The following is an 18257-nucleotide window of genomic DNA, read 5'->3' on the forward strand; positions in this document are numbered from 1 at the left end:
AAACCACTCTGCCTGTCTCTCCAGATGAGAAAAAGGGCTCCAGAATCTTGGTACCATGGCTTTGTGTACACAGGTGTAGAATGTGAGCAAGGATAGTACTGGCAACTTCTCCAGCCTAACTATATCCCGAGCAGACCTCTGGTGGTACTGTGAGAAGGGCATCCTCTGGCCAACACTACCTGAAAGGTGGGGAGGAACCTGTGCTCTGGTTCAATTGGCTATCTCATTTACCCTAGCATTTGAAAGTAATAAAGTACCAACCCAAGGCAAAGTAGAAAAGAAAAATGTACAAAGTGTACCTAGTTCCTTCAATAAAAAAATGTTTGTAAATAGTATAAGGGTTCCCCAGAAAGTTCCTAATGAGTTTAAAGCTAGAAATCAATTAGCTGCAGAATTTAAATCATCCTTATTCTAGTAGGTCACCATCAATAAAAATGTCAATCATCAGCTAAAATTTATCAACTATACCAGGAATGTCATTAAAAAAAATAGCAGAACAGTTAAATGCCACTAGCCGAATGGCATAAAAGAACAGAATGGCCCTAGACATGATGCTAGCTGAAAAAGGAGGCATCTGTACTATAGTTGGGGGAAATTGTCGCACATTCATCCCCAATAATACTGCACCTAATGGAACTATCACCAAAGCCCTACAAGGCTTAACAGCCTTATTTCAAAAACTAGAAAAGAATTCTAGCATTAACAACCCACTCATAGAATGGTTGGAAAATTGGTTCGATAAATGAAAAGGAATTGCAACATCTATTTTAATTTTCCTTATCATTCCAGCCAAAATGTTTATAACAGCTGGGTGCTACATAATCCCGTGTGCTCAAAGGCTAGTTCAAAAAGCCATCAAAACCACTAGAATCAAAAATAAGAAAAATCCCTATGATGAGGAATGTAAAAAAAGCCCTTAACAAATTTAAAAATCTAAAATGTAAAAACTAAAAGTGTTTAAAAAAAAAAGAGGAGGGAATCTGTAAGAAAGGAATAAGTTTCGTTTTCACATAGAGACAGCATGGAATAAGGGAAATGGAGGCAAAACCAGTTTAAACAAGCCCCAGACAAAGAGAAGAGAGAATCTGCCTGATGTAAAGAGACATGAGGTAGTATCAGAGGCGGGAACTCACAGCAAAAAAATAAAAATTTGGGGGGGGGCATTGGCTAATCAGTTCAAAATCTCAATAATGAGCTAGTTAGCTCTCTGGGATTGGCTGTACAAATTAAAATCTCAAAAGATAAATTAGTTAGTGTTCTCGGATAGGCTGTAACCTCTGTAGTACCCAGTCAATGGAGAAACAGGGGAGGGACTTGCGAATTAAGAGTAGATTTAAACATCACCATTCTCTTCCTCTGGGGCGCCAGCCTTCCGCGTGTTTGGCTGGACGCCCCATCTTGCAAGATCGTAAATAAATTCTTTTCTCCTCCAGAACCGAGAGAGCGTTTATTCCCTTACAGGTACCACTTTATTTCCGACACCACGACAAGGAAAATGTCAACAGTGCGGGGAGGTTAAGAAACTCTCCCTGCCCTAGACAATTAGCTAATCCTTGGGCAGACCTATTAGAAATGCTCTAGGTTTAGGAAGACATTGAAAAGAAATGCAATCATCTTTTTCTCCACCTTCTTCTCCTCCTCTTCTTTCTCTTTTTTCTTTATCTAACGGCTGGAAAACCTGACAATAGCAAATGCAATCAATTTATTTTTTGAAGTCAGTCAGTATGAAGTTTTTTTTTTAATGGAGTTCATTCATTCATTTTTAAGGTTTTGTTTTTTTTAAGTAATACATATCCGTTGTCACTCTCAATCTGTACCTTTCTCTACTCGTCCACATTCATTTTTTTCTAAACTTCTGAGTTATTATCTTAACATTTTCTCATTCTCTTTTCTCAATTTCTACAACTACCACCTCATTCGGACACTCGTCTTCTCCTGACTGGATTCCTGCAGTCATCGTCTATCTAGCTTCCGGTCCCCAGATTTGTCCCCTCCGTTCTGCTCGCCACACAAATGCCAGAAAGATCTCACTGAAAGGAATTAGAAGTCCATGATATTGGGGACCATTAAAGGAAATCCCTACCTCTTGCCACTCTCCCCACAGGCCTTTTATTGTAAAAAAAAAAACTTGAAACCTCATATTAAACGTCGGATATACCAACAGAACCATCTAGTGTGTAACGAATGTAAGCTATGAATTTTTCCAAAGACAGGTCTCTGTTGTGACTGTGGATTGAGGCTCATTCTTGTGTGACCTTGCGTGTAACCCTACGTCTGCCAGGCGATAGGATCCACTCCTTTCTTCAATTTCTCCCGCTCCACATTATAGAAGTTTCAGAGACAGAGAGACAAAGAGACTGAGACAGACCTTAAGGAACTTTGAGGTGGGCGGGGAAGGTGGGCGGAACAGGCGGGGGATAAGGCTGATTCCAAGGTGTGACTGTACATGAATAACGTATTCTTATAGGTTCATGGGTAATACCTCCACGTATCTCGAAAATTTTCTTCCATATTTTCAAAATAAAGTATAACCCAACGAGAAAAAGGGGATGTTTTTTGTGTCATTTTCTTTTTCTACTTTATAAGTATTCTTAGATGTGGGTAGAGGAGGCTCCCCCACCCCAGTCCACCGAGCTGAATCAGGAGCGCTCTTGGTCCTCCAGACAGAGGGGCCGGTGCGGGACGCTGAGAGCCCCTAAATAGGTGTGGGAGCTCAGGACTTATTTAATGTGCTAATTAGGAAGATAGCAAGGACTTTTGAAACGGGAAGTGGGCTGGACAAACACAGAAAAGGAAGCATCGCGAGACCCTCGGTACTCCTCTGCTGGAGTCGTCTGCGTACCTCAGCCGCCCCACAGTTTTGGGCTCCGCGCCGGAGCTATGCGCCCTCTCTTCCACTTTTTTTAGGCTTTTTCACTCGTCCCCATCCCGCTTTCTTTCCTGGTATATTGGCACCTGGGTTGTTCTGCAAAGGGTCACTTGTGAAATGGTGGCCTGAGGGTGGTCCAGGGAACAAGAAAGAAAAGGAAGGCGGGGGAGGTGCGGAGGCGGGGCGTGAGGAGCGGTGGAAGGGTCACGTGGTGTCGGTGGTCACGTGGCTCCGGGGTCTTGGCCCGTCTGCACTTCCGCTCACTGCGGTGGTGACTGTAGCTGCTGGGTTCTCAGCCCGCCCAGCCGAAAATTCCGACGGCCCCGGGAGGAGAAAGTTCGGTAATTCGCACGGTGCATCCGTGCAGTGAACAGTCAAATAAATATCATTTGATCTTAAATGCAGCCCACATTGCGAACTAACATGCCGTTCATCCACGAACTTTCATTCATTGCTTCTGTAAACATTTACCGTGCGTCTGCGTGCTGGGGGAAGAGGCTCTGCGTTCCTTGTGCGCTCGTGGCCCACTGAGTGTAAGGAAACCCGAGTACCAACCTCCCGTTTGCAAAGCAGATATAATACAGCAGCGCGGGATAACGCCAGAACTCTTTAATTGGAGACTGCCAGTGTCTCGCGGGAGTTAAGTGCAGAAGTAGCTTCTGTGGAATGTGTTTTTATAGGTACTGTATTGTAATGCTTCCAAAAAAGAGTAGATATGGATTAAACTAATCGGATGCCCTACTGAACACTATTTAAAACTAAATAATTTCTATAGTAGAAATTAGAGAAACATGACAGGTATTTAGTCGTGTGTATGATGGAAAGTAAAGAACACGCACGGGCTTTGCAGCCACAGAGGCCACTTTTGAATCCTCTCCCTCGCTGGCTGTGTGACCTAACTTAACCTATGTCTTATGCAAAATAGGGGTGATTACAGTAAAAATAATACAAATTCTAACGGAATCATATTCAAATGAAATGTTGTAAAACACAGAGCATGGGGTCACCCCCACAGGCTCAAGCCGGGGAACCCTCACAGGGTCCTTTGAAAGGCTTTCTTTTGGGCCTCATCCTTGGGTAAGGAGTCAAGGAGTTCAAGAGTACACCATATGAAACATAAGGGTAACAATTTAATTCTTAAAACAGGTCCAAAACAATATCACACAAAAAACCTAAATACATGAAATTTAGACTACATGAAAGATCACATTCCAGTGAGATTATTATAGGACGTCCTAGATGGGGTGAAAGTCTTTAGAGAGGGATTTTGAAGGAAGTGATTGATAAAATCCCTTATGACAAGAGTAGAAACATTTTGAATTGATTCCAAGATCATGTGTACGTGATCAAGGCCTAAATGTTACTTGACTTTTTTTTTTACATTGGACTTAATAGACATAAATGAATGAAAACTTCAGCTATTGGAGTTTGGGAACTAAAATTAATGAAAGGAACCAATTTATATACAACAGTGACTTTTATACTCACAAACATGTATTGTATGTTGACTATTCCAGGCACTCTGCTCAGTGCTGGGAACACACAGAGACAAATAAGACAGTCTCTGTCCCCAAAAGCTGTGTAAAGTTTAAAAGTGCAAACAGATTTGAGTCAGTCGTGGAGTTCAAGTTTTTCATCTTGAAGGTCTGACTCAGAATGCTTGGAATTTAAATTTACAGGTTCTGTGTTTGGTAAGGACCAAGACATTTTCCTTCTCTCAACCAAACTGCCTGCCCTGCTCTTTATAAACTTCTAACTGCAGCCTCCCCTGCCCTGACCAGTTAGTTATTCTTATAGCTGTGGGACTGCAGAGAAAAACAACTGGGACTGCAGGAAAAAAGGGAAAAAAGCACTTCACACATATTGTCACAGCTGATTCTCAAAACAACCATGTAAGCTGAGTACACAGAACTAGTGTTACACCCCTTTTAACAAGAGACCGATATTCTAATTAATTTAATTGATTGGCCAAGCTTGAAAAAACTTTTATTTGCAAAGCTAATTTAATTATTAAATCTTTTTAAAGAATTTTTTTTTAAACATGAACATTTGAAAAGAGTTAAGGGAACATGGAATTCACAAGGTTTGGGAGAACCCCAGGACACTGCTGACAAGAAGTAATGCTTTAGTAAAGAGATTAGAGCAAAGATCCCCAGAAGTTCTCAATACACAGCACCTTTAGTGTCCTTAGGCCAAAAGAAATACCTAACAATTCCATTTATTAAGTGGTTACATCCAGAAAACTTAAAAGTATTTATGTCCTAACAACCTAATAGCTGTTTAACAAAATAATACAATTAAATTGGCTATATCTATTTTTTTATATTTCATTCTTTTTTAAAAAATTAACTTTATCAAATAAAAAAACATTTCCAAACAAAACAAAGCAAAACAATGGGAAAAAATAAATTTTCATTTATTTCATTCTTAAGTAATCACAGTTACAAAGTGACGGGGTGTGTATGCTGTTAGACATTGCACAACTTCTCAAACCTTGGAATCAGATTGAACATTGCTACCCTCTTCCTGGTCTATATTAATTTTCATGCCAGCAACCACCAAAAACCCAACTGCACAAAGATGTGATATCATCAAAAGGAATGTATGTAGCACTATTCTAATGAAACCGAATTCTCTGGAGTTAGTCCTACAATGCCTGAGAGATGTTTGTCTTGAAAATTAAAATATCCCATGGCACCACTATGAGTTTACCGCCTCACCTAGTGGCTCCTTGGTGCATAGTTTGGGAGTTGCAGGATTAATGAATTTATGGAATGGAAGAATCATGTAGAACAGTGCTGTCCAATAAAACTTTTTGCTATGAGGGAAATGTTCAGTATCTGTTCTCTTATATGGAAGCTGCTGGCTGTTGAGCTCTTGAAATGTGGTTAATGTGAATAGGAAAATGAATTTTTAATCTTAATTAATTTAGGTTAATTTAAATTTCAATAGCCACATATGGCTAGTAGCTACATGTTGGACAGTACAGGTAAGGAACATCTCAGTGAGTTAATATGCTCATGTTCTACCCTGCCTTATACAGGGTTGATAAGATCCAGAGGAAGGGCCAGTAGTCACACAATCCTGATTATTATAGCAAACAGAAGATTGTAAACACACACAAGGTCAAAACTGTGCATGTTTTGAGTCTTTTTTCTCCCCTAGAGATGATTATATAAAGGTCCTCAGAATCTAGGAGTTGGGTTCATAAACATACAGCAATTCAGCCACCACTCCAGTCTTCCTGGTCTCTGAAATGTATATCCTTTTCCTTAGATTAATTGTATTTTTGGTTGTTGTCATTTCTCCTTCTCAGATGATTCTGATATCATCAAAGTATTCCAGAACAGACCAATGAGAAGTAAAAAGTACAAGATATTCCTGTAATAAACTACTGATATTACTTGCAAACTGTTTATGACATTAGAAATGTCTTCTTCCAGCTCTTGCAGTCTTGTTTATGGTTATTTGCCTCTCCTTATGAAAAATTTACATTTGGTAAGAACAGCATTTTCCAAAATGTATTTTGCTAAATAATAGTTCCTTGAGATGTTAATAGATGTTATTTGGGTTAAAAAAAAAAAAAAAAAGTGTTGACTCCATTTTCTTTTCTGAGCATAAGAAAGGAGATCTAAATTTCAGAACCCCAGGAAACAGCAATCAAGAGTTTTTCCTTCATTTCTTTTATTATATGGTATTATTAAATATTAGTTAATATTTCCCATACTACATCTCACTGTGTTTTCAGCTCTCCACTGGTGAGAGAACTCTCCCTTTTTCAGACATTGGAGGCAGAACAGTGGGATGTGTTTGAGTATATCTTTTCACAGCCAAGCCCTCTTGTGAATATTTTAAAAAGGGAAGTATTTGACTCCATTTATTGTTTCTCTGGGACAGAAATAGTGGATCATGAAGATATCTAGGCACATCGGTGTTCATTCCAGATACTGAAAGGCATGCTTTTTCCTTGTCAAATAAAAAAAAAAAAAAAAAAAAAAATTAAGTTGGCAAACAAAAATAACTTTTGGACCAATTGTGCAGTATGTTTCAGATTTTATTCTTCTCCTCTCTTGCAACATTTATAAATTGTCTCTTGGGATGGGATGTTCAGAACTTTGCAATACTGGATATTAGGAACAATATTAATCCCTTAATTTGCAGAAGGAAGAACTATGTACTCACCATTGTCCAAAAGAATCTGTTACATAGGATTATCCAAGAGTCTTCAGATACATTTTAAACAACTTTCTTTATAATAGGATTTCTCAAGGCTTTAATTTGATAACTTTTATTAAAAATTGCCCAAGAGTAAGCAATAGGATATATATCATTTCCAAAACTTCTGTGATTCCATATTCGAGAAGTAGGGCAAAAGGCACTATCCATGGGACACACTTAGTAATGCTGGCAAGAGCGAAGTGTAATTTACTAAAAAAAAGAAAAAAGACTTGTTTTACTTAGAAGTTGTTTTACAACTTACATGACTACCTTGTAAGGTGATGTTTTCCAAATTAAAAGCTTCTAGTGGTAACTGCAAAAATTGAGAATTAGAGGAGCCAGGAGCCTCCTAAATGATCTTTTTCTGCCATTGTCTCCTTAAGAACTCTTCTTAACACAACAGCCAGAGATATCCTTTTAAAAGATAAGTCAGATCCTGTTATTCCTTTGCTCAGACCCTCGCTCAGAGTTAAAGCAGAAGTCTTTAAAAGCTTGTAAGGCCCCCACGTCATTTTTACCTCCTCTACCTACTCTACTCCACTCAAACATTCTGCTCCACTCACACTGCTCTCCTGCTGCTCTGTAATACAACAGATGTGCTCCTGCCTTTGGTCTTCGCTCCACTGATCCTTCTACCTAGAATCTCTTACTGAAAATATCATTATGACTCAAGTCTTTACACAAATGTCAGCTTCCCAATGAGGCCTATCCAGAATACCCTTTTTGATACTGCAACATGTGTCCCACCCATTCGTACCTCTCCCAATTACTTATCACATTCTAACATTCTATATAGTTTACTCTTCTATTTTTTTACTTATTGTATGCCTCTTTCCATAGAATGTAAGCCCCAAGAGGTCCGGAAACTTGATTTCATTCACTGATAAATCCCAAACACCCAACACAATGCCTGGTACATAGAGGTAGTCAATAAATGTGTGGAATGAATGAATGGATGAGTATTTTTCATTTGGTAAATAAGAAGTCATCTGTTCAGAGTTTACCTGAACTGTGAAGAGGAAGAGAAAATGGAAGGAAAATATATAGTATCAAGTTTCTACCAAAAAGCTAATGATTTATGCCTCAAAATATGGTGTCTCCCATAAGGTGTTGATTCCTGTGTAATTCCATCCTGAATAGGCAGCCCAGCCAACTTGCAGATGCCAACATCAGCCATGTTAAAATTAAAAAAAAAACAGCCTCAAAAGCAGTGGTTTCTAAACTATCAGAGATTGAAATTCAGTAGGTCTGAGATGGGGCCTAGGAATCTGAAATTTTAGAAGGTTCCCAGGTGCTTCACATATGCAGGCAGACTTTAATACCTGTGCTAGAGCATTTCCTTTGAATTGCTGAGGCCTGAGAGGAACATTAGAACAACCTTAGTGAAGTTAACAGGGCAGTATGTGGTTAAATGGGCTTTTAGAATCAAGGAAGAAGTATGTGTGTGCTTTCTCTACTTCTGGTCATGCGTGTTTTGATGATAAACATATGCTGGTGAGCCTATGAAAGGTCAAAGGAATGATAAAGGAAGACATGCATTGTGGAATTTTCACAGTGGGACAGGGAAATCTCTCATAAAAAGGTCTATTGGCCAGTTTAACAAGTAACAGATTTTCAAGTCACTCAAATAACAGCAAAATCCACTCCTGGAAAAATATTGCTGAAGCACAAGACCAGTTTGACCTATTTCCACAACCAGCATGAATTAGTATGAACAAAAAGGGCACACAGTAGGAGCACAGTGAACGAACACCAGTGACTGGAAACCGCAGGTTTATTTCTTGAGGGTGGAAAGTTCAGAGGAGACGGAGGTAGAAATGTAGTTTGGGCTTTGAAAAACAAGCCTTGATCTTTTAATTTCATTTTGTAGGTATTTGCAACCTGTTCTAGGTTGGTTGGCTCTTTGTTTTGATGCATGAAGGGAAGAACAGTTGTAAACTGCATTATTTCTTAGAATATCTATTGTGAGATAAGGAACTGAATATGTTCCTGTATATGTACAGGGGTGTGATACAGGAGGTATACAGTGGTAATAGAAAGCTCACCTACCGTTATTCCAAAGTGACACCTGCTTGTGTCAGAGTGGAGTCACCATTCTCAAAACTTTCTGTAGATATTGCTGCTTCTGAGCCTCTGGCCATGTAAGTAACTGTTTCATTTGCTAGGATTGTCTTCTCTACCTTCAGACTCTACTTTTTCCAACATCTGTGCATTCTCCTTGGATTCCAAACCCTTGGTAGTGGGAGTTGTGCTTCAGAATCACCCGAAGAGTTTGTTAAATATACAGAGTGCATGCCTTACCACGGACCTACGGAAACTAAACCAGGTGGAACTTGGGCATTTGTGTTTTACAAGCATCTGGGGTGACAAAACAAAATCTCTAGTAGGCCAGAGAGATGCATGTCCGCCAGGGGTCGCTGAAGATAAATTCAGCACTCAATCCAGCCAGTGAACCCTACCGCTCATGGTAATTGCACGTTTCCATACTTGATCCTCAAAGTGTTCGGCACTAAAAATGCTCTTGTCTAACGTGGTAAAGGACTTTGTCTTGGAAATTACCGAGCAGTACGATCTGCCGAAACCAAACTGATGTTTATAAAAAAGAAAAGAAAATAAAACCATTAGAAGACAAACCAAGAATCTCCGCCCAACGTGGGGCTCGAACCCACGACCCTGAGATTAAGAGTCTCATGCTCTACCGACTGAGCTAGCCGGGCGGTGAAAAACACTACTACTCTCCCGAAGATTTATAAGAATCTCCAAAATCTTGGGGCGAGTTTCAAGATTTGTAAGAATTTATAAGAGTTTATATTTTGGAGGCCCACGTCTCTGCACTTTCGCTGCATCTTTCCTCTCCTCCATTCTCGCATTCTGTATTGATAGACCTCAAAATGTTTCCGGGACCTAACAGTTGAAGTTTCTGGATGCTATAAGAATGATTCTCAACTCTGGCATTCCCAGAGCTCCAGGCCCGGTCGTCAACGCGACTCCAAACTCAGTCCCCAAGTGTACAGCTCCTCCAGCCCAAGCCCTTGTCCTCTTCGTGGCTTATTCAGGAAGCACTTCTCTGCTGTCCCCAGTACCCGTCAACTTTCGCCCTTCCCGTCATTCTACCTGGATATGACCCGGAAGAAAATCTTTCTCCTTTTCAGGCCCTGTATCCTTGTTCATTTGTCGTCTTCTCTATAGACAGGAACTACAAACGCAGCAAAGGGGGTAGGGGTTGCAATTATATTTTAATTTAAAGTATCTGACAAATATTAGAATGTAGGATCCTGTGATTTTTGTATGTTTTGTTTACCGCTGATTCAAAAGTGCATAGAACACAGTAGGTGCTAAACAAGTATCTTAATGAATGTATACCGACTGGACGTTCTAGGAAAAGAGAGAAATTGCCCCTTCGTCTCAATATGGGAACGAAATCCCGCTCTCCTGCATGACGGGGGAATACTTGACGCTACACTAACGAGGAATATCGAAGTAACTCATAAAGATTTTCCAAGATTCCTACTCCATACGTCGGTGTTTTGATTTCTACATTTAAATCAATTTCTCCGATGTGATGAACGAATGATGGATGACATTGAATTGAGAGGTGACCATTGTCCAACTACACGTTTCAAGTAATTAGAACCGCGGAGTTGGAGCTTAAAGAGCAGAGTAGAAAACATTTGCATTTGTCACTTTAGCCACTTTAGTGCTGAGGGAAAAAGTGAAGAAAAGCCAAAATTAAAAAGAAAAAACCAAAACAAACTTACCTTTTAATAAGAATTATTATCAAGTCATTTGTGGGGATCACGTGCTTATGTAGCTCACATACTTCAGCACAATGGCATAGTAATTTAATTTGAGGGCAGCGCTTCCGATCTAGATTCTTTGAGAATTTTAACTTTGAGTTCTAGATTGTTGGAGAAGTTTAACTTTGATCTAAAATTTTCAAGAAAAGGAGGGCTCGTTCGGGATTTGAACCCGGGACCTCTCGCACCCTAAGCGAGAATCATACCCCTAGACCAACGAGCCGGTTAGGAGACAAACTTTCCTAGATTTTTCAAATTATAACTCACCGTTTCTGCTTTTTAAATTGTTTTGTTTTTTGTGTGTACGTAGGGAATAATAGAATTTATCATTAATTTTTTTTTAACCAAATCACGGTGGCTCTCAGAATTTACTGGATTTTCCTGCAATTCAATCCTTTTAGGATTGGTTAAGGCCTAGTTTCTCAATGGGCGCTTGCTTGATCTATTCTTTGTATGAGAGAAAAAACCGTGGCACTTGTTGAAAATGCAGAAACCCGGACTCTTCCCCTCCCCGAAGTTACTGAAGAAAAGTCCCTGTAAGGTTCAACAAACTCCTGAGCTCACTTAACGTGAGGCGAGAACTGTCGTAGGACCAGCTTGCACAGTCCCAAAACCTACGTGGAGTTCGAGGCCTGATCTCATCATTGTCCACTGAAAATAAACAGGGGACAAAACGGGTTTCGTTGCTTTATTGTGTCTCCCACCGTACACCGTAGAATGTACTCAACAGTACATTCATCTGTAAGGTCACGAATAAATAGAGGAAATGAAATGTACAAGGAACAAGGAGGTACACAATTAGCGTGCTGAAAGTCGGTTTCGGCTGATTCAAGAGAACCAGAAATGGACCAACAGGTTGGTGACAGAAGGCAAAGGAGATTCTGGAAAACGGTAGTCCTTTGGTACCTGAACTATCAAGGTAACGAGAAAACGCTTCTCTCAGGATGGCATTCTTGTGTGAGTGATGCTCTGCTCAAAGAGGGAGTCCCAGCTGAGCAGAGATAGAGCGCCGCCTTTTCACACCTGACTTGTATTTCAGTAACTGAAGAAAAATTTATCTATGTTTTCACACTATTTCGAGGGTAATGTCTGGCCACCGAATACTGGTAACACTCTTTTTCCTTCTAATGGATTTAAATTTAACTCCTAAGGTGTCTTGCTTATCTACTTACTTAATTAAAGCAAAAATTTCAAGCACACTGACTTGCAGACAGGTGCTCCAGAATTGCATAGGAAGATTTGGATCTGACAAAATTTTACTTACCCGAGTTTAACATTATGACTTACACAGAAGTTATGGGGCATATTGCTTTTCTTTATCTCTGGACAAACAGACAAGAAGGTTAAACTAACTAGGCAAATTCTAAAAAATGGCCCGTACGGGGATCGAACCCGCGACCTTGGCGTTATTAGCACCACGCTCTAACCAACTGAGCTAACCGGCCGACTACGTGAAGAGGTTCTAAATATTAAATGAAGAAATGATCTGAATTCTTGGTGGTGGTTGCTTTTCCACTTCAGACATTTGTCCTAGTTTTTCGTTCCACGATGCAGCGACACGGGGCCAATAATGCCGCCTCCCTTCCCCTTTCGTGTTCTCAGGCCAAGTTTATTTCCACCCTACAGGCCAGCCAGATACCACAAATAACCATTCATTAGTAGATCTCAGGCAATTTTCTAGGGTGCAACCTTTTGGAAATTTCTTCATCGGTTGTGTTTTCTACGTTACCATTTCCATTTGATACAGATAAAGATATCTCAAAATATCTCTGAGCAATCTGTTCACCTCTGCATATACAGTTCTATTCACAGGGAGTAAAAGAACATGGTGGGACATTAATAAGGAAGAGTATAGAAAATATATTGAGTTGACAGAAAAACCGAACACTTCCTTTTTCTGTTTGGTGGGCAAAAGAAACAGACTTGGAGATGCCGGGGATCGAACCCGGGGCCTCATACATGCGAAGCATGCGCTCTACCACTGAGCTACATCCCCAGCCTTGCGCTGCTGCCTTATGTAGCTCACTCCAGTTCTTTGAATAGCGTTTTTGCCCCTGCAATTAAAGGATTTGCTAAATGCTGAAGTGGAATTCTCCTTTATTTATTCATCAAAATCCTGCAATGTTTAGAGGGGCAGCATTCATCGGTTTTCCAAGTAGGTGAAATCTTCCATCCATCAGACCCTTGTCAAACAGTTAACATAGAGACCCGGGAGACAAAACTAACTACCTGGAATTCTGACAATGAAAAGGAGAGTGCGGCACTATCTTAGAAGCTTCTTTCTTTCCTTGTTCATTTACTCCAAAGGCAGCTGAGACCCTGCACAGGATCAAACAGCTCCCTCTGTCTCTCCTCCCACATTCGGATGTCCAAAATGCGTCCCTGACAAAGTGATTCAAGCACCAGTATTGGATCGACTTCCTTTGGAATGTCTCTGTTTGGGACCAAATGTAGAATACTTGAGATATTTCTCTGGGAAGCAAGGGAACTGAAGGTCAACATTCTGTTAGTTCTTGACCGGACTGACTTCTATATGGTATAGAGTATAAGTGTATCTATATAGAATATATCTCTATCTATACATATACTATACATAGCGTTTATCTAAACTATATGCGGCATTCTATAGAGAATTCTGTCTATAAGAGAATTTGGGGGGACGTTGGAATTAGTGTAATATGGTTAGAGCTCAGTCTAAAAAAAAGGCTGTCCTGTGGCTGAGTTTCTATGCTAATTAGGTTATTAACAAACATTTTCAGAACGCCTAGCTCCGTACCAGAGTCACAGTTGAACCATCTCTAAAACAACGTTCTTGTTCAAATAGCCAGTTAAGTTGTCCAGAGTCATATATGAGATGTTGTTCATATATGGGCCCGGATAGCTCAGTCGGTAGAGCATCAGACTTTTAATCTGAGGGTCCAGGGTTCAAGTCCCTGTTCGGGCGAATCCCCGTTTTACTTCCGCCCCATTTATACCAAATAAGCGTTTTTATCCCAATAAATTTTAAGAAAGTAAGCTTAATTCCAAGAGTTAGTTCCCTAAATGAGAGGAAATTCTGAGCACGGCCTAGAACCCGAACTACGGACTTGCCTGTGAAATAGAGAAGCCTTATAGAAAGGTGGACGGAAGCCATAACTAGCAAAAACAAAAAAACAAAACCAAGGCAAAAAAAAACCATTTCATCCAGAGCAGGAGCAAAGTTATCAAAAGTTGAATGCTTTCTTGAAAAGCCAAAAAAGCGCAGAACTACTCCCTCATCCCTACATTGGTATGCTCCTTACTAATTCCCTGCCTTGCTCAGCTCTGGGGATACCCACGTAAACTACCTTTGTGTTACGGTCACTCAGAACCCAGGCAGCAGTACCATGCGAAATATTTTCTGGCCACGACCTCCAGTATGAAGTTTAGTTTACTTCTCCACCACAACATGTAACAAGAACAAAAGTTGCACGGAACATTACTCTTACTCTTACTACATGCGCTGCGTTCTGAAATTTCTGATTCTATTCTCCTCTTTAAAATGCTGGTTATTCCCACCATTAAGTTGACTTCACGTCCCCGTCACTGGGAAACACTGGTCTGTAGGGTGATCATAAAGACGAAGCATAACATGCGGTACAGGATGATTGGTGCTGTGCTGAGTGACCCGCCTGCCCCTCCCAGTCCCCTAAATTACAAGTCTCCTCTCTTCCAGTGACTGAGTATACCAATACCAACATCAAGTCTGCTATGCAGGGAAGTACTAAACAATTTGGCAGCCCTGGGTTGAGACTTCATTTGGTAATCTCCCAAAGTGTTACCAGGATGAAGAGTCACCTTTGGATTAGCACTTACAAAAATTTCCAGAGAGCTTTTGTCTGGGCTATGCTTGCTTTCAGAAACTAAGTGCAGGAAGTCATTCCACTAACCTTTGTCCAAGCTATGTTTACTTTCAGAAGCTGTTCTCAGGAACTAAGCGCAAAACAACAGTAACTACAAGAACAGCCCAGACGTCCATGGCGGGACATCACGTGCAGATGAAAAGTACAAAGGTGCTGAGTTGGACCACTTGCCCAAACCTAAGCCATGACCCTCCCCCCCCATAAAAGATCACTCACCTCCCTTTGGGGAGAAGGTGACTTTTGGACACAAGCCCACCCTTCTCCGTTCTTTGACCAAAGAATAAAACGCTGCTTTGTTTCATAGAATCTGGTTCTGTTTTATTGGTGTGAGCGACACCAGACAGGAGACCCATTTTGGGGGTCCAGCCCAAAGAGAGTTGGTAATAAAAGCAGAAATTTCAGGCTAATAGGTCCAGAGGATAGTGGAGAAATTAGATTTTTCCTTTCTATTAAAAATCTTCAAATAGGCTACATATTGCTAGGAAGAGATAACAGAATACTTGCTGGCAGTTGCTTCTTAACACAGTAGGCAGCATGGCAGTCTCATAATCTGAAAGTCTTGAGCTAAATCCTTAGAGAAAGTACAGCGTTTTCAACAAGAAAAATACTATATAAGCGATAACACAGTGTGACTATTATTATTATTGCCATTAGAGTCACATGAGAAATGTCTTCTTTAAGTGCCCATCACCTTATAATTTTGGTAAGGCCACATAGCTGTAGAAGAAAGCTTCTCCTATCTGTAAAGGCTGCTCTAGTTCACTTGGATTGTGACTCCAGAGTTTCTTCACAACTCTCTCTTAAAAAAGAGAAAATTTCATTACCTTTAGTTAAATATAACAGGGCAACTGTCTCTCACACATTTTTAAAATAAAGGATGAGGAGGTCATAGGATTGAATATTAGTTTAAAAATGATTCCAACATGGTCTCAGAGAATGTGCCAAGCAGTAAAATAATAAATGTTGAGCTGCTACACCTCTTGAGAAGATGAAAGACTTATCTTTATATTAGGAATCTTAAAGGACCTTAAAGATATGTGGTTAAATGAGAGCCCAAAAGCTCCCCTTCTGTTCAGTCTTTGGGAATAGACTTGGGTTAGAAAGAGAAAGACAACCACTTGAAGTTTTAGTTTGCAGCCTGAAACTTAGTGGGCAGAAACTCCAGCCCTCCTGTGCTGGTTGTTTTCTGCATGCAATTGATTACTCAACAACATGTTATATTTCCACCCTATGCCATTCTCCTGATCTCTAAAACTGTATGTCCATTTGTCTCCATTAGCCTGGATATCTTCAAACTCCTAAAAGTCATCTGCTAAAAACAGAACTCATTGTTGTGCAAGAAATCTCCATGGGCCTCACATTTCTATACATCTTGCTAGTGAGGCACTGACTGGGTTTGTTCTGAATTATCTTCTCACGGATGCTTGTAGAGATACCGTCTCTAGAGCAATGGTCAGGCATGCTTACTACACATTATAAAAGAACTGGGATCCCTAAGTTTAGAATTTCTCTTCTTAATACAATCTACTGTATGTTCAGATGTCATCTGGCCCTGTAGGCATTGCCATGTGGGAATTGGAGGTGAAGAACCAGAACAAAAATGCTGGTAATCTGGCTGTCCTTTGTTTCTGACCTAGCATCCATGAAACTACCAGCATCCACGAAACTGTGGCAGGCTAACTTGTTAGCTTGCAAGTTGTATAAAATCTCACACTCTTCACAGTTCTTAACGTTAACTCATCAGTACCCCGTTCTCTTCTTCTTTCTTCTGTATTCCTTGTCGTGGTTAGTAACAAAATCATTCACCTAAATTCTAAAGGTAGAAATTTGAGTGCCTTCCCCCCAGACTCTTTCTCACTACCTCCTGCCCCCTCCATCCAATCCATTACCAGGTCTACCTTTCAAATATTTAAGGAGGAGAAATGCAGGGAAATTGGTGAAAATAGTCTTTCTTTCTCCGCTCCCATCCTATCACCCAAATTCAGGCTCTTGTCATATCTGTGGCAACAATGCAATTGTCTCACAACTAACTTTATTTGTTGGTTTTTTTTTTTAGCAGGGTGGGCACCTGATCCACTGCATCCCCTGAAAGTCCTGATTGCTAAGCCTGAATAAAGCAGTATATTTTACAGTCAGGAAGCCTCCACTTCCAATGTCTCCCTTCCAATTCAACCATACAGAGGCCAGCTGACACAGAGGTTTTGTAAAATGCAAATCTGAACCGGCTTTCCCGTCTTAAAACATTCCAGACAATCAGGATAAAATCTGATATCCTTTGCAAGGGAACGATGGCCCTTTCTAAACCCACTATGCCTCTGATCATACTCCCCCCCTCCAACCCCTTCTTTGTTCCTTATGCTTCGTTTAACTTCCTGTGGCTTCCATGTCTGTGGAAAGGTTGGGGCACTTTCAGGAGTTCTTCCCATCAAAGGTCATGCCTTCCTTTAAGCCTTTTCTTGCAAGGATGGATGACTTGGAGATCATGGAGTCAAAACCTGGAGCTTTCACATCTGTCCCCCCAACCCCACCCCATGCTTTCCTCAGATGGAAGAGCTGTTTCCCTTTCTCTAGAAGCCAAATACCTCCTCGCTCTGCTGAGGGCACATAATCAAAGCTCTACAAATGTTTGCTGAACCAATCCTTAAAAACATGTCTTCCTCCCTGAAGCCTGCCCTTTTTTCTCCCTTTGCCATTCTTGCCCCCATAAACACCAAATTTATTACTCTTCCTTTATAGCTCAGCTGAAGTGCGTGGACAGCACTCTTCCAGTTCTCATGACTAACTGACTGAATTAATGGGCTGAATTCTGATCTATCTTCATGCCCCCATCCCATTGCCCAGCACAGCTCCTTGCTCCTGGTTTATGAGAAGCAATTATTGAATGAAGTAAGCAGTACCCCTCAGAAGTGGTATATAGGTGTTTCTCTCTCTCTCTATTTGTCTTGACATTATTTTCCCGTACAAGGCAGAGTTGTATGGAGGATTGTCTGGGAGGACAACATTCTCTGACACTCCACTTAGGACTAGTCTTGAAATCTTTAACTCTCAAGTGATTTAACTCCCAAATGATTAACTCTCAATCTCCTGTGATTAAATTCATCATGTTCACCTAAAAGTAATTGGGGCAGGAACAATAATAATAATAAAATTAATAATCCCTACATTTATGGAGGGCTTTCAATGTGCCAGGCACTGTTAAGCACTTTGGCAGTGTCTCTTACCTTGGAGACCTGAGAATTTGAATGGAGAAAAAATTTACATCTTTAAAATCTCTTACCTTTAACTGAATTTTAGCATTTTCTTCACTTGTGAATGTAGGCAACAAACCACTGTCAGAAGGATAGTACCTATGGCTTTGTCACCAAGAAAATTCATAGATATTTCCTTACCACATTACAGTTGTTACAAATATCATACTTAACTATTTCAGAATTACAGTAGTTATGAAATGGGTCTTTAATACATTAATAAAGAAGCACACATACTGCTGTA

The 18257-nt window shown here is 40.4% G+C and overlaps 5 non-coding genes across 5 annotated transcripts; 1 reads left to right on the forward strand and 4 right to left on the reverse strand.

Moving 5' to 3' along the window:
* Positions 1 to 9731: 9731 nt before the first annotated feature.
* Positions 9732 to 9804, reverse strand: TRNAK-CUU. The gene has a single exon. It is a non-coding gene; the product is annotated as a tRNA-Lys (tRNA).
* Positions 9805 to 11035: 1231 nt separating this feature from the next.
* TRNAP-AGG lies at positions 11036 to 11107 on the reverse strand. Its single transcript has one exon. It is a non-coding gene; the product is annotated as a tRNA-Pro (tRNA).
* Positions 11108 to 12255: 1148 nt separating this feature from the next.
* On the reverse strand, positions 12256 to 12329 carry TRNAI-AAU. Its single transcript has one exon. It is a non-coding gene; the product is annotated as a tRNA-Ile (tRNA).
* A 479-nt stretch (positions 12330 to 12808) lies between these two features.
* TRNAA-CGC lies at positions 12809 to 12880 on the reverse strand. Its single transcript has one exon. It is a non-coding gene; the product is annotated as a tRNA-Ala (tRNA).
* An 875-nt stretch (positions 12881 to 13755) lies between these two features.
* Positions 13756 to 13828, forward strand: TRNAK-UUU. The gene has a single exon. It is a non-coding gene; the product is annotated as a tRNA-Lys (tRNA).
* Positions 13829 to 18257: the final 4429 nt, after the last annotated feature.

The sequence above is a fragment of the Choloepus didactylus genome, chromosome 7 (assembly GCF_015220235.1).
Source record: "Choloepus didactylus isolate mChoDid1 chromosome 7, mChoDid1.pri, whole genome shotgun sequence".
In the NCBI taxonomy this organism is placed as follows: Eukaryota; Metazoa; Chordata; class Mammalia; order Pilosa; family Megalonychidae; genus Choloepus; species Choloepus didactylus.